Source organism: Macaca nemestrina, chromosome 15 (genome assembly GCF_043159975.1).
Source record: "Macaca nemestrina isolate mMacNem1 chromosome 15, mMacNem.hap1, whole genome shotgun sequence".
Classification (NCBI taxonomy): Eukaryota; Metazoa; Chordata; class Mammalia; order Primates; family Cercopithecidae; genus Macaca; species Macaca nemestrina.
In genome coordinates this window covers 14815794-14839988 of record NC_092139.1, presented here as the reverse complement: position 1 = coordinate 14839988, position 24195 = coordinate 14815794, and the positions used below count along the sequence as shown (strand labels likewise).

At 47.8% G+C, this 24195-nt stretch overlaps 1 long non-coding RNA gene, 1 other non-coding gene and 1 pseudogene across 2 annotated transcripts in view; 2 read left to right on the top strand and 1 right to left on the bottom strand.

Annotated features, from left to right (window-relative positions):
* Positions 1-24195, bottom strand: part of LOC139358433 (uncharacterized) — a 44562-nt gene that overhangs the window by 15049 nt on the left and 5318 nt on the right. The window contains exon 2 of the long non-coding RNA XR_011613261.1: positions 11395-11586. This is a non-coding gene — a long non-coding RNA (uncharacterized lncRNA). The remainder of the gene's footprint in view (positions 1-11394; positions 11587-24195) is intronic.
* LOC105470695 (keratin, type I cytoskeletal 18 pseudogene) lies at positions 225-4807 on the top strand (annotated as a pseudogene).
* Positions 18792-18894, top strand: LOC112424756 (U6 spliceosomal RNA). The gene has a single exon (XR_003015661.1). It is a non-coding gene; the product is annotated as a U6 spliceosomal RNA (small nuclear RNA).

Here is a 24195-nt window from a genome sequence, read left to right as displayed (position 1 = left end):
AGCCTGTAATCCCAGCACTTTGGGAGGCTGAGACGGGCGGATCACAAGGTCAGGAGATCGAGACCATCCTGGCTAACATGGTGAAACCCCGTCTCTACTAAAAAATACAAAAAACTAGCCGGGCGAGGTGGTGGGCGCCTGTAGTCCCAGCTACTCGGGAGGCTGAGGCAGGAGAATGGCGTGAACCCAGGAGGCGGAGCTTGCAGTGAGCTGAGATCCGGCCACTGCACTCCAGCCCGGGCAACAGAGCGAGACTCCGTCTCAAAAAAAAAAAAAAAAAGACAGGGTCTCACTATGTTGCCTGGGCTGGGCTTGAACCCCTGGGCTCAGGTGGTCCACCTTGGCCTCCTAAAGTGCCGGGATTACAGGTGTCAGCCACCGAGCCTGGCCTGGAACCTGTTTGTTTTGTTTTGCTTTTTTGAGTTGGGGTTCCGCTCTTTCTGCCCAGGCTGGAGTGCAGTGGTGCAGTCTTGGCTCACTGCAACCTCTGCCTCCCAGGTTCAAGTGATTTTCGTGCCTCAGTCTCCCGAGTAGCTGGGATTACAGGCGCCCACCACCATACCCAGCTAATTTTGTATTTTTAGTAGAGATGGTGTTTCATCATGTTGGTCAGGCTCGTCTCCTGACCTCATGTGATCCGACTGCCTCAGCCTCTGAGAGTGCTGGTATTACAGGTGTGAGCCACTGCACCCGGCCCTGAAACCTCATATTTAATACAGCCAGCATCTCCAATCTTCACCCATGCCCTCTTTTGTATTATTCCATGTTGCAGTGGTAACTACCCCAGCCAGATACCTGGGAGGCCTCTTCCGCCTCCATATCCATGCAGGCCACCTTTGTCTAAGTATCGGTTGAGTCCTGGACTCCAGTTACCTCAGAGAACTGCAATTTGTGCCTGTTTCTTTGAGGTCTGACATCCTCTGGAAATGAAATCCTGTGTCATGCCAAAACAGGTCGAGAAAATGACATTTGAACTGAGACATTAGTCCTTGTCCAGCTCCCTCTTCAAGGCGCTCTTGATCCCTCCCTCTTTTCACAGAAGTTGCTTCTGTTGACTTTTCAGCTGGGAGGCCCTCCTGGTTTCTCAGTTCTCTGCCATATTCCTATTCTGTTTCCTCGGCAGCCTGCTCCTCCTGGTTCCCTTCTCCTCGCTAGTGGGATTCCTCAGGCTCTGCTCCCACTCACCCTATGTTCCCTTCCTGGGCAGATTCACCCACTCACCCCTCTGCCGTTGGTCTTCATTACCATTCTTGTGTCAGTGCGCCCAGAACGATGATCCTAGGCCTGACAGCTCTCTGGAGCTCTAGGCCAGCTTCCTTGTAGACCTGCTCAGCTGTGTGATTTAAAGGCATCCTAGGCTGGGTGTGGTGGCTCACGCATGTAATCCCAGCACTTTGGGAGGCCGAGGCAGGAGTTTGAGACCAGACTGACCAACATGGAGAAACCCCATCTCTACTAAAAATACAAAATTAGCCAGGTGTGGTGGCACATGCCTGTAATCCCAGCTACTCTGGAGGCTGAGGCAGGAGAATCACTTGAACCCGGGAGGGAGAGGTTGCGGTGAGCCAAGATTGCGCCATTGCCGTCCAGCCTGGACAACAAGAGCGAAACTCTCTCTAAATAAATAAATAAATAAAGGCATTCTAAGTTCTGCATGACTCAAACTGAACTCATCCACCACCTTCCTACCACCCCACGCTGTCTGCTCGGCTTCTCTTTCCCAGCAGACATAACCACCATCCTTGTAATTGCTCAAGAATTAACCCACACCTCATCTTTAACTCCTTGTCCACCTCCATGCCCCATATTACCAAATCAAGTTAATTTTATTTATTTTTATTTTTTTGAGATGGAGTCTCGCTCTGTTGTCTCAAGTTAATTTTAGCTCTTAAATAACACATTTGGGCCAGGTGTGGGGGCTCACACCTGTAATCCCAGCACTTTGGGAAGCCTAGGCGGGCAGATCACTTGAGGTCAGGGGTTTGAGACCAGCCTGGCCAACATGATGAAACCCCGTCTCTACTAAAAATACAAAAATTAGCTGGGCATGGTAGTGGATGCCTGTAGTCCCAGCTACTCGGTAGGCTGAGGCAGGAGAATCACAGAACCCTGGACGCAGAGGTTGCAGTGAGCCGCAGTTGCGCCACTCCAGCCTAGGTGACAGAGTGAGGCACTGTCTCAAAAAAATAATAAAAAAATAATGTCAGCAAAGCCTGAGTCCTGTCCTCTCACTCTCCCCCCTGGACAGCATGAGCTTCACCACTCCACCTTCTCCACCAACTACCCTACCGGTCCCTGGGCTCTGTCCAGACGCCTAGCTATGGCACCTTGCTGGTCAGCAGCCCAGTCAGCATCTATGCAGGCACCAGGGGCTCTGGTTCCCGGATCTCCAAATCCTGCTCCACCAGCTTCCAGGGTGGCATGGGGTCCGGGGACCTGTCCGTGGGGATGGCTAGGGATCTGGCAGGAATGGGAGGCATCCAGAATGAGAAGGAGAGCATGCAAAGCCTGAACGACCTTCTGGCCTCCTACCTGGACAGAATGAGGAGCCTGGAGACCAAGAACCAGAAGCTGGAGAGCAAAATCTGGGAACACCTGGAGAAGAAGGGACCCAGGTCAGAGACTGGAGCCATTACTTCAAAACCATCGAGGACCTGAAGGCTCAGATCTTCACAAATACCGTGGACAATGCTCGCATCGTTCTGCAGGTCGACAGTGCCCATCTTGCTGACTTTAGAATCAAGTAGGAAACAGAGCTGGCTATGTGCCAGTCTGTGGAGAGCAACATCCATGGGCTCCACAAGGTCACTGATGACATCAGTGTCACTTGGTTGCAGCTGGAGACAGAGATCGAGGCTCTCAAGGAGGAGCTGCTCTTCACGAAGAAGAACCACAAAGAGGAAGTAAAAGGCCTACAAGCCCAGATTGCCAGCTCTGGGTTGACCGTGGAGGTAGATGCCCCAAATCTCAGGACCTCGGCAAGATCATGACAGACATCCGGGCCCAATATGACGAGCTGACTCAGAAGAACCGAGAGGAGCTGGACAAGTACTGGTCTCAGTAGACTGAGGAGAGCACCACAGTAGTCACCACGCAGTCCACCAAGGTTGGAGCTGCTGAGATGACTCTCACAGAACTGAAATGTACAGTCCTTGGAGATCTATCTGGACTCCACGAGAAATCTGAAGGCCAGCTTGGAGAACAGCCTGAGGGAGGTGGAGGCCTGCTATGCCCTGCAGATGGAACAGCTCAGCAGGATACTGCTGCACCTGGAGTCAGAGCTGGCATAGACCCAGGCAGAGAGATAGCACTAGGCCCAGGAGTAGGAGGCCCTGCTGAACATAAGGTCAAGCTGGAGGCTGAGATCGCCACCTACTGCCGCCTGCTGGAAGAGAGCGAGGACTTCAATCTTGGTGATGCCCTGGACAGCCGCAACTCCATGCAAACCATCCAAAAGACCACTACCCACCAGATAGTGGATGGCAAAATGGTGTCTGAGACCAATGACACCAAAGTTCTGAGACATTAAGCCAGTGGAAGCAGGGTACCCTTTGGGGAACAGGAGGTCAATAAAAAGTTCAGAGGTAAAAAAAAGCAAAACACACATTTGTGTTTTCTTATCATCCCACTGGCACCTACATCTTAAAAGCCACTGTGATCTCATCTGAAATATTGCCACAACTTTCCATTTGAGCTCTCTCCATTGCTGCCCAGCCAACATCCAATCCCCCGCCACCAAGCAGCCAGAAGGATCTTCCAAAAATCCAAATGTGACCATATCCTTTAAAACCCTTCAGTGGCTTCAGTTACCCTCAAAGCCCCACACCCCACAGGGTCCTCAAGATTCTGTGACCTCTGCCAACTGCCTCCCTCTCCAACCTCGGCTTCTTGTGATTCTACGTTTCAGAATCAAAACATAGTCACTAGTGTTAAACAAAACAACCCTGACACCAAGAGTGAAACTGCCTCTCAAAAAAACCCCAAAAAACCCTGACACATAGTCAGGGAAGGCTGTGCAATGAATGCTTGTATGCCTAATAACAAAAACCATCACAAAAGATTCACAAACATCACAAAACAACCTTGCACAAAGGCCATCGCAATGCAACTTTTTTTTTTTTTTTTTTTTTGAGATGGAGTTTCACTCTTGTTGCCCAGGCTGGAGCATAATGGCATGATCTTGGCTCACTGCAACCTCTGCCTCCCAGGTTCAAGCGATTCTTCTGCCTCAGCCTCCCTAGTAGCTGAGATTACAGGCGCGCACCACCATGCCCGGCTAATTTTTGTATTTTTAGTAGAGACAGGGTTTCACTATGTTAGCCAGGCTGGTCTTGAACTCCTGACCTCAGGTGATCTTCCCACCTCAGCCTCCTAAAGTGCTTGGATTACAGGCATGACTCACTGCACCCAGCCCGGAATGCAACTTTATACAAAAAATACTTCTACAAGGACATCTGCTCAGCAACTGCCTGTACAACCTCACACTGCCGACACCCGTGTTAATGATCTTTGTAGCCAAAGATAAATTAAAAAAAAAATTACCTGCCCAGTGCAATGGCTCCCACCTATAATCCCAACATTTTGGGAGGCCCGAGGCAAGAGGATCGCTTGAGGCCAGGAGTTAGAGACCAGTCTGGCCAACATAGTGAGATCTTGTCTTTGAAAAAAAATTAATTATGTAGGCTGGGCACGGTGGCTTATGCCTGTAATCCCAGAACTTTGGGAGGCAGAGATAGAAGGATCGCTGGAGCCCAGGAGTTCCAGCCCAGGAGTTCGAGACCAAAGCCAGACCCACCTCTTAAAAAAAAAAAAAAAATTAGCTGGGTGTGGTGACACCCGCCTCTGGTCCCAGCTATTCAGGAGGCTGAGGCAGGAGGATTGCTTGAGCCCAGGAGGTTGATGCTGCAATAAGCCAAGATTGTACCACTGTACCCCAGCCTGGATGACGCAACGGGACCCTGTCTCAAAGATAAAAAATAAATTTTTTTTTTTTTTTTTTTTTTTTTTTTTGAGACGGAGTCTTGCTCTGTAGCCCGGGCTGGAGTGCAGTGGCCGGATCTCAGCTCACTGCAAGCTCCGCCTCCCGGGTTTGCGCCATTCTCCTGCCTCAGCCTCCTGAGTAGCTGGGACTACAGGCGCCCGCCACCTCGCCCGGCTAGTTTTTTGTATTTTTAGTAGAGATGGGGTTTCACCGTGTTAGTCAGGATGGTCTCGATCTCCTGACCTCGTGATCCGCCCGTCTCGGCCTCCCAAAGTGCTGGGATTACAGGCTTGAGCCACCGCGCCCGGCCAAAAATAAAATTTTTAAAAAGCATAACCCTCATTTTGTCCTTTAAAAACCTTTGTCTGTTCCATAGCTCGGTTGATACTTGATCATCAAAAAGAACCAACCTTTGTCTATCCATGTGTGGTGGCACGCACCTGCAGTCCCAGCTACTCAGGAGGTTGAGGCGAGATCGCTTGAGTCCAGGAGTCCAAGGCTTCCCTGAGCTATGATTGTGTCACTACACTCCAGCCTGGGCAACAGAGGGGGACCTTGTTTCAAAAAACAAACAAAACGAAAACCTTTGTCTTCCTTTACCTCCCCAAATATACAGTAGTTTGCTATGACACATGTACCCATGGCAATGCTCTATTCCCGACTAAATATCTTTTTCTTCTAGAGAGCCTCTCTCTGTTAATTTAGGTTGACATATATGGTGTCAGAAATGGGACCTGAAAAAGATTAGCACTGGAAAAAATCAGTGATTCTTGGAATTGGTGTACAGTATACACTAGAGCCCTTTGAGCTCACTGCTTCCATGGCTCACCTTTTCTGCGCTGGTGAGTTTTCTCTCAGGTGAGCCTCCCTCTTTTTGGTAGAGGCTTTTTTGTTTTGTTTTGTTTTGTTTTAGAGACAGGGTCTTACTCTGTCCCCTAGACTGGAGTATAATGGCACAATCATAGCTCACTGCAGCCTTGAACTCCTGGGCTCAAGTGATCCTCCTGCCTCAGCCTCCCAAGTAGCTGGGACTATAGACATGTGCCACCACACTCACCTAATTTTTTTTTTTTTTTTTGAGACGGAGTCTAGCTCTGTTGCCCAGGCTGGAGTACGATCGCGTGATCTCGGCTCACTGTAAGCTCCACCTCCTGGGTTCACGCCATTCTCCTGCCTCAGCCTCCTGAGTAGCTGGGACCACAGGTGCCCGCCACCATGCCTGGCTAATTTTTTTTTTTTTTTGTATTTTTTGTAGAGACAGAGTTTCATTCACCGTGTTAGCCAGGATGGTCTCGATCTCCTGACCCCGTGATCCGCCTGCCTCGGCCTCCCAGAGTGCTGAGATTACAGGCATAAGCCACCGCGCCCAGCCAACCCACCTAATTTTTTTTTTTTTTTTTGTAGAGATAGGGACTTACTATGTTGCCCAAGCTGGTCTTGAACTCCTGGCCTCAAGTGATCCACCCTCCTCGGCCTCCCAAAGTGCTGGGATTACAGTCGTGAGCCACTGTGCCCGGTCAAAACTGTGGGTTTTTTTTTTTTTTTTTTATGGAGTCTTGCTGTGTTGCCAAGCTGGAGTGCAGTGGCGCCATCTCTGCTCACTGCAAGCTCTGTCTCCCTGGTTCACACTATTCTCTTGCCTCAGCCTCCCGAGTAGCTGGGACTAACAGGCGCTCGCCACCACACCTGGCTAATTTTTTTATATTTTTAGTAGAGACAGGGTTTCATCGTGTTAGCCAGGATGGTCTTGATCTCCTGACCTCGTGATCCGCCCGCCTTGGCCTCTCAAAGTGTTGGGATTACAGGCGTGAGCCACCGCACCTGACCAAAAAATGTGTTCTTTATTGAAAATAAAAGAATCATTTTGTTTAATTTGGAGGTTATATAAGTTTTTAAAAAATATGGACTGGCTGGGCGCGGTAGCTCTCGCCTGTAACCCCAGCACTTTGGGAGGCTGAGGTGGGCAGATGACCTGAGGTCAAGAGTTTGAGACCAGCCTGGCCAACATGGCAAAACCCCATCTTTACTAAAAATACAAAAATTAGCTGGGCGTGATGGCTCGTGCCTGTAGTCCTAGCTACATGGGAAGCTGAGGCAGGAGAATCGCTTGAACCCAGAAGGAAGAGCTTGCAGTGAGCCGAGATTGCGTTACTGCATTCCAGCCTGGGCGACAGAGCGAGACTCCATCTCAAAAACAGAAAAGAAAAAATGGACTTATGAAGGAAATAGAAACAAGATAGTAGTACCAATAACTGAGAGAGATATGAAGAAAGTTATGGATATGAAGATATATTTTTAATAAGGAAGGTTAAGAAAAGAATAATTTTGTATGGGAAAGAATCTTTGGTAAATTTATGTTCTAAAGTAAAATGATTGGTATTTAACGAAGAGGAAGTATAAGACAGGGCAGAGAGTCAAAGCACATCTTCAGTGGTCCGAATAAGTCATGATGATGTTCATGAAGGGAGAATTTATGAAAAGCATTTTGTGTGTGATTAAGTTGGCTATAATTAGAAGGGAATTATTTATATGTCCTTCTAAAGATATATTAAAAATACACTGCTACAAAACTAAAAACTTGATATCCCCTATGTTAACCAGGTTTTCTTTTCTTTTTCTTTTCTTTTTTTTTTTGTTGAGATAGAGTCTCACTCTGTAGCCCAGGCTGGAGTGCAGTGGCACAATCTCGGCTCACTACAAGCTCCGCCTCCTGGGTTCATGCCATTCTCCTGCCTCAGCCACCCGAGTAGCTGGGACTACAGGTCCCCACCACCATGCCTGGCTAATTTTTTCTATTTTTTAGTGGAGATGGGTTTTCACCATGTTAGCCTGGATGGTCTTGATCTCCTGACCTCGTGATTCGCCCACCTCGGCTTCCCAAAGTGCTGGGATTACAGGTGTGAGCCCCCGCCCCCGGCCCAGGTTTTCTTCTTCTCCTTCTCCTTCTCCTTCTCCTTCCCCTTCTTCTTCTCCCTCCTCTTCTTCTTCTCCCTCCTCTTCTTCTTCTCCCTCCTCTTCTTCTTCTCCCTCCTCTTCTTCTTCTCCCTCCTCTTCTTCTTCCTCCTCCTCTTCCTCTTCTTCCTCCTCTTCCTCTTCTTCCTCCTCCTCTTCCTCTTCTTCCTCCTCTTCCTCTTCTTCCTCCTCTTCCTCTTCTTCCTCCTCTTCCTCTTCCTCCTCTTCCTCCTCCCCCTCCTCCTCCCCCTCCTCCTCCTTCTTCCTCCTCCTTCTTCTCCCTCTCTTTTTTTTGAGACAGAGTCTCGCTCTGTCACCCAGGCTGGGGTGCAGTGTCGCGATCTCAGCTCACTGAAACCTCCACCTCCCAGGTTCAAGCAATTCGCCCTGTCTCAGCCTCCCAAGTAGCCTGAATTACAGGCACGCCGCCACGCCTGGCTAATTTTTGTTGTTGTTGTTGTTGAGATGGAGTCTTGCTCTGTTGCCCAGGCTGGAGTGCAGTGGCGCAATCTCGGCTCACTGCAACCTCTGCCTCCCAGGTTCAAGCAATTCTCCTGCCTTAGCCTCCTGAGTAACTGGGATTACAGGTGTGTGCCACAATGATGGGCTAATTTTTGTATTTTAGTAGAGACGGGGTTTCACCATGTTAGTCAGGCTGGTCTTGAACTCCTGACCTCAGGTGATCCGCCCGCCTTGGCCTCTCAAAGTGCTGGGATTACAGGCGTGAGCCACCATGCCTGGCAGGTTTTCTTTTTCTTTTAAATTTGTATTTATTTGTTGTTGTAGAGATGGGAATCTCACTATGTTACCCAGGCTGGTCTGGAACTCTGGGCCTCAAGTAGTCCTCACGTCTCAGCCTCCCAAAGTGCTGGGATTAACAGGCCTGAGTCACCACGCCCAGCCAATTAAGTCTTTTTGAACTGGAATGAACTTTGGGATTTTGCAGTTGGGCCCATGGAGGGCCTCTAATGATGTATTTCTCAACTTGTAGAGATATTAAACGATTAGATTTATCTGGTAAGTTGTACAGGAAGCATTGTCAAGTGATAAGTGATTCTATTACTAGATCTTTCAGTTACATTTATGGGTATGTTATTGGTATAAATATTTCAAAAATTATATAAATCCATAGATTCCTAATGTTATCTGTCATAATTTTGGTTATGTTAATCTCTTCTAAAGTTAAATGTGTATGGATATTTTATTAATGTGAATTTTTTTTTTTTTTTTTTTTTTTTTTTTATGAGACAGAGTCTTGCTCTGTTGCCCAGGCTGGAGTGCAGTGGCACGATCTCGGCTCACTGGAAGCTCCACCTCCCGGGTTCACGCCATTCTCCTGCCTCAGCCTCCCGAGTAGCTGGGACTACAGGCGCCCACCACTACGCCCAGCTAATTTTTTGTATTTTGTTTAGTAGAGACAGGGTTTCACCGTGTCAACCAGGATGGTCTCGATCTCCTGACCTCGTGATACATCCGCCTTGGCTGCCCAAAGTGCTGGGATTACAGGCATGAGCCACCACGCCCAGCTGTGAATTGCATGAGCCACCACACCCAGCCGTGAATTTTTTGTTTTTGTTGTTGAGACAGAGTCTTACACTATTGCCCCAGCTGGAGTGCAATGGCACAGTCTCAGCTCACTGCAACCTCTGCCTCCCAGGTTCAAGCGATTCTCCTGCCTCAGCCTCCCGAGTAGATGGGACTACACGCATCCGCCACCACACCTTGCTTATTTTTTGTATTTTTTAGTAGACATGGGGTTTCACTATGTTGGCCAGGCTGGTCTCGAACTCCTGACCATGTGATCCACCCACCTTGGCCTTCCAAAGTGCTGGGATTACAGGCGTGAGCCACCGTGCCTGGCCAATTAATGTGAATATTCTACAGATTATATTCAATTTATGAATGTCTGATGTTCCTTATGTGACTCTGTCAGTCATGATTCTGGTTGTTATCTTAAAATCCTGCATATGGCCAGGTGCAGTGGCTCATACCTGTAATCCCAGCACTTTGGGAGGTGGAGGCAGGAGGATAGCTTGAGTCCAGGAGTTCTAAACCAGCCTGGGCAATATAGAAAGGCTCCACCTCTATAAAAAATTAGCCAGACATGGTGATGCACCCCTGTGGACCCAACTACTCAGGAGGCTGAGGACTCTTTCTCTTTTAGAGAGCCTCTTTCTGTTACTTAGGTTGATATTTTCGCATCTACTTCTGCACTCTTTTTACTCCAACCATATGGGCCTTATTATTATTTTAAAAAAACAAAAAAAAAACAAAAAAAAACAGAGTTTCGCTCTTGTTGCCCAGGTTGGAGTGCTGGAGTGCAATGGTGCAACCTTGGCTCACCTCAACCTCTGCCTTCCAGGTTCAAGCAATTCTCCTCCCTCAACCTCCTGAGTAGCTGGGATTACAGGCATGCGCCATCACGCCCAGCTAATTTTGTATTTTTAGTAGAGATGGGGTTTCTCAGGCTGGTCAGGCTGGTCTCGAACTCCCAACCTCAGGTGATCCGCCTGCCTCGGCCTCCCAAAGTGCTGGTATTACAGGGGTGAGCCACTGCGCCTGGCCCCATACAAGTCTTCTTTCTGCACCTCAAGTGGGTCATGTTCCCACCTCAAGGAGTACACACATTCCCTTTCCTCTGAAATATTGGGTGCCCCAGGCCCATCTTTGCCTTTTTTTTTTTTTTTTTTTTTTTTTCCAGATAGGGTCTTGCTTCATTTCCCAAGCCGGAGTGCAGTGGCACCATCAAGCTCGCTGCAACCTCTCCCTCCTGGGCTCAACAGATCTTTCTGCCTTGGCCTCCCAAAGTGCTGGGATTATAGGCACAAGCCACCGCACCTGGCCAAATTTTTTTTAGTATAAATATTTTCCAAATATTGCATATGAGTGTGAATAATTTGCACAAGCAGGCCAGGAAGTAAATGCCAGGAATATTCATACTAAAAATTATTTGCTATTTATCTGAAATTCAGTTAACTGAGCATTCTGTATTTTTATTGGTTAACTCTAGCAACCCTACTCGATATACGTTTGCAGAATAAACGTTCTGAACATCTGCTCTGTGCCAGACGACCGACACCTTCTCATTAAATTATTTGTTCAATTACAAGAAGTTAAGCCCTTGAGTGTAATGACTGTGTCTGTCTTATGCACCACTGGTCTCCATGCCTGACCCCGGGTAGACTCAATAAGTGTTTCTAGAATTGAAATAGAGCTAAAAGGGGGACTTTTTCCAATGGTTACTTTCTTTCCGTGGCAGCTTGTCCACCCTGGAAGGAGTCTGGTGTAGCGGTAAGGAGAGCCTGAAGGGGGCAGTGTCACCCCCTGGCTCTGGCGTCCCGTTGTCCATCACCATGGGGAGGCGGGGCCTCAAATCGGAAGCACATGAAGTCGGAACTTGGAAGGCAGAGAAGGCAAGACAGGTGGGCAGGCAAGATGGCTGCTGCCAGGTGGGGTCCTACCTGCCGAGGTCCTCAATGTGGTCCCTTTATTCCTCCCTTGTTATTTCCTGGCTCTCTGCAGTGTCTTCTGCTGAATGTCCCATGCAGGGCTCAGCTGGGCTCCATGAATACAAGAATAGCGACAATGATGGTAATTATTTTCATCCCTGGTTCCTGACAGTAATTTTGATTTAATCCTTCCCACTTTAGGCCCTGAAAGGTGATCAAAACCAAGCATTCAGTTTCTCCAGGAAAGTGGATCTCATGGAATTAGCTTAGCCAGCGTTGGTGGAGGGATACTAAATAGCATTACCTTTGTAGAGGAGGGAATGGAGCCCAGAGAAGCTGAGGTCATTTGCCCAGGACAAGAAGTGAGACTTGATATTCCAGTGCAGAGGTGCGATTAGATGTATAATCCCCAGCACAGACTCCGTGGAGTCTCCTATTCCCAGCATCCACACTAGCTAATCTAGGGGTCAGGTGACCACTCACTAACTTGACCTTGAACAAGTTATTCTAATCCGTTTGTGCTTATCTGTAAATGGGGCTAATAAGTGTCTTTCTCATAGAGTTGTGGGAATTTAGTGAAATAATCCAGAACATTGCACAATGTAAGTGCTTAATCAGTGCAAGCTACCAATGTCATTATTGTTTGTCTCATCCATTCCTGAGACCTCCCAGGGCCCAACCCCATCCCAGCAGGCTAGCTGTTAATGTTTGATGACTAAACATTACTATGAAGTGAAGTGATTCCCTAATTTGGCCTGAAGAGATGAATTACCTGGGGGGCACTTGCTACAAAAATCTATTCTCAGGCCCCTGCCTTAGGGATTCTAATTGGTGGGGCCTGGGAATCTGTATCTTTAAAAAAGCCTCAGGTGAAATCCATCTGTAGGCTGGTTTCAAAAGTCCTTAGGTAATGTAAGACCAGAAAGGCAGGGCGTGGTGGATCATGCCTGTAATCCCAGCACTTTGAGAGGCCAAGGCAGTTGGATCACGAGGTCAAGAGAAACCCAGTCTCTACTGAAAATACAAAAATTAGCTAGGCGTGGTAGCAGGCTCCTGTAGTCCCAGCTACTGGGGAGGCTGAGGCAGGAGTAATCACTTGAACCCAGGAGGTGGAGGGTGCAGTGAGATCATGCCACTGCACTCCAGCCTGGGTGACAGAGCAAGACTCTGTCTCAAGAAAAAAAAAAAAAAGACAGGATAGTGCTACATTAAACACATTGTGACAGGGGTGGGGTGGAGACTCCTGGTGATTAGAGTCAGGTGGATTAGCTCAGCCCTTACAGGTTGCAAGAATTTAAAGTCATGATTACCTTTCTGATTATAAAAATCATCTAGGGCTGGGCGCAGTGGCTTACACCTGTAATCCCAGCACTTTGGGATGCCTAAGTAGGAAGATCGCCTAAGCCCAGGAGTTTGAGATCAGCCTGGGCAACATGGTGAAACCCCCTCTCTACAAAAAACATGTAAAAAAATAGCCAGGTGTGGTGACGCACACCTGTAATCCCAGCTAGGAGGCTGACGTGAGAGGATCTTTTAAGTCCAGGAGGTGGAGGTTGCAGTGAGCCGAGATCCCGTCACTGCACTCCAGGCTGGGCAACAGAGTGATACACTGTCTAAAAAAAAACCAAAAAAACAAAAAAAATCATCTAGTCTATTTACATGGTCTCAGATGATTGCATACATTATTTAGAAAGGGAAAATTAGTGACTTTGTAGAATCGCTGCTAGTGTCGAAACCTAGCTGATCCCATCTTAACTAAGCGATGAAAGTTACTGTCACAGATAATGGAACAGACCATAGGTGACTAAATTCAATGGGATGTACTGAAGAGGCAGCACCACTCCTGCGGTTCCAGGAAGGAAAACATAGAGGCTGAGTGTCATCATAAGGAAGCATCAGGCAAATCCAATGGAGGGAGTCCGCAAATCTTTCAAAACGTCAAGATCAGAAACTAAAGATGCCTGACAACTAACTGCAATGCTGCACAATCCTGAATTGAATCCTTGAGGTTGTGAGGGTTGCTATAAAGGATGTTATTGGGGGCCGGGCGCGGTGGCTCAAGCCTGTAATCCCAGCACTTTGGGAGGCCGAGGCGAGCGGATCACAAGGTCAGGAGATCGAGACCACAGTGAAACCCCGTCTCTACTAAAAATACAAAAAAAATTAGCCGGGCGCGGTGGCGGGCGCCTGTAGTCCCAGCTACTCAGGAGGCTGAGGCAGGAGAATGGCGGGAACCCGGGAGGCGGAGCTTGCAGTGAGCCGAGATCGCACCACTGCACTCCAGCCTGGGCAACAGCGTGAGACTCCGTCTCAAAAAAAAAAAAAAAAAAAAAAAAAAAAGGATGTTATTGGGCCAACTGAATATGGCCTATGGAATAAGGAATAAGTAATTGATCCCTGTTAGATTTCCTGATTTTGATAATCATATCACAGTTACATAATAGAATGTCCTTGTTCTTAGCAGACATACAGTAAAGAGTATGGGGTAAAGGGGCATGACATCTCTAATCCACTCTGATATGGTTTAGAAAATAATTATGTGCATATAAAAAATATACATATACACACACACATGAGCACACAGGTAGGGTATAATAAAGCAAATATGCACAAATGCACAGTGTTAAAAATTACAATGCCCCTTGTTTAAAAAAAAAGTAACAGGGAAGACAAATATAAAGAAGGAAGTGGAAGCCACTCCTCCTCCTACGGCCCCCCCGCCCCAGTCCCTGAGACAACCAGGATGACAATTTCAATCAGTAGTGAAACTCTTACATGTCTTTGCGTTATTATATATATATATATATTTTTTTTTTTAATTTTTATTTTTATTGAGAGAGTGTCTTGCTCTGTTGCCCAGGCTGGAGTGCAATGGCGCAATCTCGGCTCACTGCGATCTCCACCTCCCAGGTTCAAGTGATTCTCCTGTCTCAGCCTCCCAAGTAGCTGGGACTACAGGTACACGCTGCCATGCCAGGCTGATTTTTTGTATTTTAGTAGAGACAGGGTTTTACGATATTGCCCTGGCTGGTCTTGAACTTCTGAGCTCAGGCAATCCACCCGCCTCAGCCTCCCAAAGTGCTAGGATTACAGGCGTGAGCCACCTTGCCTGGCCCGGGTCATTATAGTTTTGATTGAAACCGAAAATGCGCGAATGCTTTACTGTCCATCTATAACTTGTGTTTTTCACGCTGATATCTGTCAACATCTTTCCATGTTGATGTGGTTTTATTTCCAATGGCCGCATGATGCTGCCTGGTAGGGACGGAGCATACTTTGTTTAGCAATAGGTGTTTAGGTTGTTTCTAGCTTGACTCCTACAGACAGTACTAGAGTGAGCATCCTTAAAAATACATCTTCCCCAACTTGTCAGATTATTTTGTTTGTAGAGCTGCTGGGTCAAAAGGAGAAAGTCTCTGAGAAGGGACAGAGGCTGACAGTCTGGGGAGATTGCGAGAGAAAGACTGAGAGTCAGAGATCTATAGAAGCAGAGAGAGGCGGAAAGAGACAGATGCAGAGAAACAGAGGCTGGGTGCGGTGGCTCACGCCTGTAATCCCAGCAATTTGGAAGGCTGAATTGGGCAGATCACTTGAGTTCTAGAGTTTGAAACCAGCCCGGCCAACATGGCGAAACCCTGTCTCCACTAAAAATACAAAAATTAACTGGGCTTGGTGGCACACGACTGTAGTCCCAGCTGCTCAGAAGGCTGAGGCACAAGAATCTCTTGAGCCTGGGAGGCAGAGGTTGCAGGGAGCCGAAATCGCGCCACTACACTCTAGCCTGGCCAACTGAGCGAGACTCTGTCTCAAAAAAAAAAAAAAAAAAAGAGAGAGATGGAGAGAGACGAGAAAGAGCAAGGTTGATAGAGAGTGAGATTGGGAGAGTGACAGGGAGTTGCTTTCGATGGAGACTGAGAAGGAATTCCTCTGATCCATGGGGTCTCCATGGCCACAGGAATCTAGTCAGGAAAGTGACTAAGCGACTTTTAGGAACACACCCAGTGGATACAATCGTAGATGAGGTCAGAGTCCTTTGTGCAAGGATCTTCATGGGGCTATTGTTCCTGGAAAGCAAAAAATGGGAAACGACCTAATTGCCCATCAACAGGGGACTGGTTATAGATTGTGCTGGAAACGCTGATAGGAGCCCATCTCCAAGTAGGGTTGGCAGATAATAGCAAATAAAACCACAGAAGGCCCAGTTAAATTTGAATTTAAAATGAAGCATGTGTCTCATGCAGCCTTATACACTAAAAACCTATTTGTTGTTTACCTAAACTTCACATGTAATTGGGCATCTGTATTTTATCTGGAAACTATTAATCTCTAAGATAAGTGAGAAAAGCCAGGTGAGGTCAGGAGAGGGGCTGCTCTTGGTGAGGGGGTGTGTGTTGGGGGGGGCTGCTGAGGTGGCCGTCAGTTTCAGCTCCTGTCCTGGGTGTGGTTACAGTTGAAGGGAAGGGACTGACCCGGGGTCACAGAAGCAGAGGTTGAAGGGCTAGGCTCCACCCCAGGCTCCATGCTCTGTAGTGATTTGTATATATGTGTTAAAAGTGTTAATGTTTTCAATAAAAGTACGACAAACAGACCATAATTTTCTAAACTCCATTTAAGCATTTCTGATTTAAAAAAATACTGGCAGTCTCAGCTGGGTGTGGTGGCTCACACTTGTAATCCCAGCACTTTGGGAGGCCAAGGCAGAAGAATCACAAGTTCAGGAGTTCAAGACCAGCATGGCCAAGATGGTGAAACCCCATCTCTACTAAAAACACAAAAATTAACCGGATGCAGTGGCAGGCGCCTGTAATCCCAGCTACTTGGGAGGCTGAGACAGGTGAATCGCTTGAACCTGGGCAGTGGAGGTTGCAGTGAGCCGAGATCACGCCATTGCACTCCAGCCTGGGTGACAATGAGACTCCGTTTCACCAAAAATAAAACAAAATAAAATAACAACAACAACAAAAACTGGCAGTCTCAGAAACTCTAAGGGGCCTCCCTGAACACTTTCATTTCCTGGAACACTCATCTGCCCCTGGGCTTTTTTATCACTGTCACCTGGAATGTCCTCTTACCCCACCCTCCGCCAGCCCCTTCACTCACCTGCTCATGCCTGTGACCTCAAGCTGGAGTCAGCCTGGTTCTCACTCCTCTGAGTCACCTTAGGTGCCTCAGAGTTGCATGAACACTGAACCAGCTGTTACCCCGCTTCCCCCTTGCCTGTGAGCTACGCGGTGCAGGAACCTTGTCTGCACAGCTGGTTTATCACAGTATCCTAGCCCATTCAGCCAGGTACCCACCACAGCTTGCTCACTACGCCTTGGGCATGTTAGTACAGCATCTCTCTGAGCCTCAGTTTCCTCATTTATAAAATGGAGCTGATAATCTTGCCTACCACTCAAGGCCAATGTGACAGAGATGGGAAAGGGAAATGGCATTAACATCACTAAGGTAATATTTGAACTGAGGCCAGCTCTGGGAGGATCTGGGGAAGGGTGTTCCAGGCATCCTTGGGGAAAAAGGAGACTGCGGGCAGCCGCGAGAGCCAGGTCACTATGGTCTGCGCGGCAGCCAAGTCCCTAAATAAAAAAGAAAAAGAAAAGAGTTTGCTCTCACTTTCCTCTTCTTGCCAATACCTCTCACCTGCTGGGGATCAAAGACGCACAAAGCTCTACAGGTATGCAAGGCAGGTGCCGGCAGGGGAGCCCGGAGACTCTGGGATTTTCCTGGAGGCAGATTCTGCTAGGAAGATGGAGAGAGCAGGGCTCTATCAGTGCAGTCTGATGGGTAAGGGGCCAAGTCTGAGACAGTCTGAATGAGAAGTGTGGGAGCAAGTGTGCATGTATGAGACCCTGAGCCCGTCCACCCTGCAAGTGCCCAGAGACTCACTGGGGAAGGTGTGCTTTGCACTATAGGGACATCCCAGTGGCCTATCTCAGGCCTTGAGCTCCAGAGGCATCGATCTCCCAGGTGTGGAACTGGGCTCTGGCAGACATGTGATCGGACCCGGGCAGGTGCACAGAGGCCTGGCTTCGGGGCCCAGCTCAGCCCCCCAACATCCACCTTTGAAGGCTTCCACAACTTTCCTTTTTCCAAGGTGACCACCTCCTCCCACTTTGTCTGGGATTGCCCCAGAACACCCTCAGTGCCAGGCAAACTGGGCTGGTTGGTCACCAGACATACTACTCCATTGGACAGAGGAAGAAGAGTCTCAGAGGCTGTCAGTATCTGCCTCATTTTTTGTCGCTGGATTTTTTTCATGAAAAGTTTATTTGAAATAGTGACACATATCTCTGAAATAAAACATTCATATTCTTTAAAATGGCTTCTAGGCTGGGCTCACACCTGTAATCCCAGCACTTTGGGAGGCCGAGGCAGGTGGATCACCTGAGGTCAAGAGTTCAAGAGCAGCCTGGCCAACATGGTGAAACCTCGTCTCTACTAAAAAAAAAAAAATTAGTTGGGCATGGTGGTGCACACTTGTAGTCCCGGCTACTTGGGGATGCTGAGGCAGGAGAATCGCTTGAACCCAGGAGGCAGAAGTTGCAGTGAGCTAAGATCATACCACTGCGCTCCAGCCTGGGTGACAGAGGGAGACTTCATCTAAAAACAAAAACAAACAAACAAAGACTTCTAGAGGCCGGGCACAGTGGCGCACGCCTGTAATCCCAGCACTTTGGGAGGCCAAGGCAGGCGGATCACCTGAGGTCAGGAGTTCAAGACCACCCTGGCCAACATGGTAAAAACCCGTTTCTAATAAAAATACAAAAATTAGCTGGGCACAGTGGCATGTGTCTGTAGTCCCAGCTGCTCCTCAGGAGACCAGGCAGGAGAATCACTTGAACTTGGGAGATGGAAGTTGCAGTGAGCCGAACTTGAGCCACTGCACTCCAGCCTGGACAACAGAGCCAGACTCCATCTCAAAAAAAAAAAAAAAGTGCCGGGCGAGGTGGCTCACGCCTATAATCCTAGCACTTTGGGAGGCCGAGGCAGGTGGATCACGAGGTTGGGAGATCAAGACCATCCTGGTTAACACAGTGAAACCCCATCTCTACTAAAAATAAAAAATTTAGCTGGGCGTGGTGGTGGGCACCTATAGTCCCAGCTACTCAGGAGGCTGAGGCAGGAGAATGGCATGAACCCGGGAGGCGGAGCTTGCAGTGAGCCGAGATAATGGCACTGCACTCCAGGCTGGGTAACAGAGTGAGACTCTGTCTCAATAAATAAAAATTTAAAAAATGCTTATAGAGAAAGAAGCCATCTTTCTTCCCCGCCCTGCTCCCGTCCTCTGAAGCAGCCAGCTTCTTGGATCTCTCAGAGACAGATATTATCTTATTTACTTCTGCACAAAAGGCAGCCTATTACATATGCTGTTCACCTGATATATTTTTTTAAGAGATGAAGTCCTGCACTGGCTTTGGCAGCATATACACTAAATTTGGAATGATACAGAGAACATTAGCATGGCCCTTGTGCAAGGATGACACACAAATTCATAAAGCATTCCATATTTTTAATTTAAAAGAAAGAAAAAGTGATGGAGTCTTCTCTGTCACCCAGGCTGGAGTGCAGTGGCATGATCATAGTTAACTGCAGCCTCCAACTCCTGGGCTCAAGGGATCCTTCCACCTCAGCCTCCCAAGTAGCTGGGACTACAGGTGTGTGCCACCATGCCCAACTAATTATTAATTTTGTTGTTGTTGACACAGTCTTGCCATCTTGCCCAGGCTGGTCTTGAACTCCTGGGCTCAACTGATCCTCCTGCCTTGGCCTCTCAAAATGCTGGGATTATAGCCATGAGCCACTGCACCTAGCCCGCTTGATTTTTTTTTAAAAAACACCTGTTTTGTTTTTGTTTTTGTTTAGATGGAGTTTTGCTCTTGTTGCCCAGGCTGGAGTGCAATGGTGCGATCTTGGTTCACTGCAACCTCCGCCTCCCGGGTTCAAGTGATTCTCCTACCTCGGCCTCCCAAGTAGCTGGGATTACAGGCACCTGCCACCACGCCCAGCTAATTTTGTATTTTTAGTAGAGACAAGGTTTCTCCATGTTGGTCAGGCTGGTCTCCAACACCTGACCTCAGGTGATCCTCCCGCCTCGGCCTCCCAAAAGTGCTGGGATTACAGGCATGAGCCACCGCGCCCGGCAACACCTGATATTTTTTTCAGTTAAAAATATATGAGTTCAGACTGGGCATATATAACTCTCGAACTGGAGTTCGAGACCAGCCTGGCCAACATGGTGAAACTCCATCTCTACTAAAAATACAAAAATTACCCTGGTGTGGTGGCTCGCGCCTGTAATTCCAGCTACTCGGGAGGCTGAGGCATGAGAATCACTTGAACCTGGGAAGCAGAGGCTGCAGTGAGCCGAGATCATCCCACTGCACTCCAGCCTGGGCAACAGAGCAAGACTCTGCCTCCAAAAAAAAAAAAAATTATACATATATGTGTGTGTACATATATATATATACACACGTGTATGTGTGTATGTGTGTGTGTATATATATGTATGAGTTCATTCATTTCATTCAGCTAATAATTACTGAACCAGACCCTGTTCCTGGCGCTCAGGTCATAGCAGCGGACAGACGAAGTTCCTTCGTGTGCGGAGCTGTCTAGAGCACAGAGTGAATGTTTAGGTTTTGCAGACTTCAATAGCAAGGATGTTGTCAGTACTCATATAACAAGATAAAACAAATTTCCACAAAATTTTTATGGACAATATTTAAATTATGATAATATTTGAGTACAATTTTGTTTTTCATTTTTTTTATTTAATTTTTTTTTTTTTTTTTGAGGCAGGGTCTCCCATTGTCACCCAGGCTGGATTGCAGTGGTGCAACATTGGCTCACTGCAGCCTCGATTTCCCAGGTTCAAGCAATCCTCCCACCTCAGCCTCCTGAGCAGCTGGGACTATAGGTACACACCACTACACCTGGCTAATTTTTGTATTTATTTTTTGGTAAAGGCGGGGTTTTGCCATGTTGGCCAGGCTGATCTCAAACTTCTGAACTCAAGCGATCCACCCTTCTTGGCCTCCCAAAGTGCTGGGATTACAGGTGTGAGCCACCATGCCCAACCTGTTTGTTTTTAAAATATAAATAATCGAGATAGGGTCTTGATACATTGCCCAGGCTGGTCTGGAACTCCGGAACTCAACTGTTCCTCCCGCCTTGGCCTCCCAAAGTGCTGGGATTACAGGTGTGAGGCACTGGGCCCAGCCAGTTTTTTTTTTTGTAAGCATGAATTATTATTATTATTATTTCAAGACAGAATCTCTGTTGTCCAGGTTGGAGTTCGATGGCACAATCACCGCTCATAGCACCCTTGACCTCCTGGGCTCAAGTGATCCTCCCACCTCAGCCTCCCAAGTAGCTGGGACTACAGGTGCACACCGCCATGCCCGGCTGAGTTTCGTATTTTTTGTAGAGATGAGACTTTGCCATTTTACCCAGGCTAGTCTCAAATTCCTGGGCTCAAACAATCCGCCTGCCTCACCTTCCAAAGTGCTGGGATTACAGGCATGAAACACGAGGTCCCGCAAGCATGGAATTTTGAAGGTTTACATATTGCCTTAATTGAGGTTCCAAGTTAGTGTTATCTATCATTAAATCGGTTGCAGTGTTCATCTGTAGAAGCTACTCTTAGCTCAAGGACCATATAAGAAACAAACCTTGGTCAGATTTGGCCTGAGGGCTGTAGTTTGGCAACCTCTGGTCTAAAGGGAAATCAACAAAATAAGTGAAACATACACCATGCCAAATTGTGAGCGAAGTGGAGAAAAACTAAGCAGCAAGTGGGTAAGGAGTGCCAGAGGGAAAGGGAGGAGAGGGGGATGAAATAGTGGCCTGGGAGGCTTTGCTGCGATGGGGGTGAGCCCTGTGGCTATCTGTGAGAAGAGCTGGGAGAAGACAGGGAACACCAGATGCAAGGTCCCCAAAGCAGGAGCATGGCTGATGTGGTTCCCCTGTAGCCGAAGCCTTGTGGGCAGTAGTGAGTATGGGGGCTAGGGTGGGGAGCTCCAATGGTCACAGGGGGCCAATCTTGTAGGACCTTGTTGTGGGCCATGGTGAAGGCTCTGGCTTTTCCTACAAGAGATCCGGGATGGGGGAGGGTTTATGTACCCACAGAAGGGCATCAACTTTTTTTTTTTTTTTGAGATGGAGTCTCGCTCTGTCACCCAGGCTGGAGTGCAGTGGTACAATCTTGGCTCAGTGCAACCTCCACCTCCTGGGTTCAAGAGATTCTCCTGTCTCAGCCTCCCAAGTAACTGGGATTACAGGTGCCTGCTGCCACGCCCAGTTAGTTTTTTGTATTTTTAGTGGAGACAGGGTTTCACCACATTGGCCAGGCTGCTCTCAAACTCCTGACCTCAAGTGATCCGTTCACTTTGGCCTCCCAAAGTACTGGGATTACAGGCATGCGCAACCACGCCCAGCTAATTTTGTATTTTTAGTAGAGATGGGGTTTCTCCATGTTGGTCAGGCTGGTCTTGAACTCCCAACCTCAGGTGATCCATCCGCCTTGGCCTCCCAAAGTGTAGGGATTACAGGTGTGAGCCACCATGCCCAGCCAGGCATCAACATCTTTTTTTTCTTGAGACGGAGTCTTGCTCTGTTGCCCAGGCTGGAGTGCAGTGGTGTGATCTCAGCTCACTGCAAGCTCCACATCCCGGGTTCACGCCATTCTCCTGCCTCAGCCTCCCGAGTAGTTGGGACTACAGGCACCTGCCACCACACCCGGCTCATTTTTTTTTTTTTTTTGGTATTTTTTAGTAGAGATGGGGTTTCACCGTGTTAGCCAGGATGGTCTTGATCTCCTGACCTCATGATCCGCCCACCTCAGCCTCCCAAAGTGCAGGGATTACAGGTATGAGCAACCAGGCCCGGCCGGGCATCAACATTTTAACAGCTGTAAAAAATTCCATTGATGGACCAGTTTTACACTCAACAGTTCCTCTATCATGGACGACTTTTTGCTACCCTATTAAAAATTAATCCAATTGTCCAGATTGATGGCTCACACCCGAATTCCAATACTTTGTGGGCAATAGTGAGTATGGGGGCTAGGGTGGGGAGCTCAAATGGCCACAGGGGGCCAATCTTGTAGGACCGTGTCGATGCAGGAGGCTCACCTCAGGGGTGTCCCTATAGCATCCCAAATTTGTATTCTAGGCTCCTGCACACAGGCCAAGGCCATGTGGGGACCAGTGAATACATTACCCATCTGCCCCAAAAAGGAAAAGTCCTGGGCACCTATAGTCCCAGCTACTTGGGAGGCTGAGGTGGGAGGATCACTTGAGTCCAGGAGGTCAAGGGTGCTGTGAGCGGTGATTGTGCCATCAAACTCCAGCCTGGACAACAGAGATTCTGTCTTGAAATAATAACAACAATAATTCATGCTTACAAAAAAAAACTGGCTGGGCCCAGTGCCTCACACCTGTAATCCCAGCACTTTGGGAGGTCAAGGCGGGAGGATCAGTTGAGGAGGGAGGATTGCTTGAACCTAGGAGTTCAAGATCAGCCTGGGCAATATAGCGAGACCCCATCTCTAAATAATAATAATAATAATAATAATAATGCCGATAATACTTGTAAATGATAAAAAATAAAATCAAGACATGGGAAAGGATATTTAGTAAAGAATCTTCCTTACACCCCTGCTGACAGCTACCAGCTACTCCTCAGAGACAGGCACATTACCCTCTCTCCAGAGATGGTTTATATGTCTCTAAGAAATACCTGTATAATGGTGTTTCACACCTTGTTTTTTTGTTTGTTTGTTTGTTTGTTTGTTTGAGACAAAGTTGTTGCCCAGGCTGGAGTGCAGTGGTGCAATCTCGGATTACTGCAACCTCCACCTCTCAGGTTCGAGCCATTCTGCCTCAGCCTTCCAAGTAGCTGGGATTACAGGCACACACCACCGCGCCCGGGTAATTTTTTTCTATTTTTAGTAGTGACGGGGTTTTGCCATGTTGGCCAGGCTGGTCTTGAATGCCTGACCTCAGGTGATCCACTTGCCTCATCCTCCCAAAGTGCTGGGATTACAGGCGTGAGCCACCGAGCCCAGCTTGCACCTTGCTTTTTAGTACTTAATATCTTGATATGATTTCATTACATCCAGAGCTTTTTCCTTCTTTTCCGGGCAGATGGGTAATGTATTCCCCACATGGTCTCAGCCTGTGTGCAGGAGCCTAGAATACAACTGTGGGATGCTGTAGGGACATCCCTGAGGTGAGCCTCCTGCATCGAGCCTGGCACCCAGCAGGTGTTCAGTAATAGGAATGAAAAGGCTAGCTGTAATCCTAGTACTTTGGGAGGATTAGGTGGGAGGTTCGCTTCAGCCCTGGAGTTTGAGACTAGCCCGGGCAACATAGTGAGACCCCCGTCTCTAATTTTTAAAATTATAAAAAATAAATACAAATTTTAAAAGGCTTGTATAGCTTATCTTGGAGCCTCCACCTGTGGGTCATGCCCAACAGACTTAGACCTTGACCCAGAAACTTCCCTTGGACGCAATTTGTATTCTGAAATGGTGACTTCACAGACGGCTTATTGGGTAAGGCCCACGGCTGAATCACTATTTGTTTTTAGGCAAGTGGGAGACATCGGAAGAGGTTAAATCCAGGATGAGGTTGGCAGTAGAGTATTGACTCATTCATTGAACTTTCTGTAGACAATGTCTTTCTCCTGGTCAAGATAAACTTTCCAACTCCTGATCAATTCATTCACTGATAATGATCTAATCAACAGGGGCCAGCAGCCTAATAAAGAGCTCTTAGAAATTAAGAAGTTCGGCCGGGTGCGGTGGCTCAA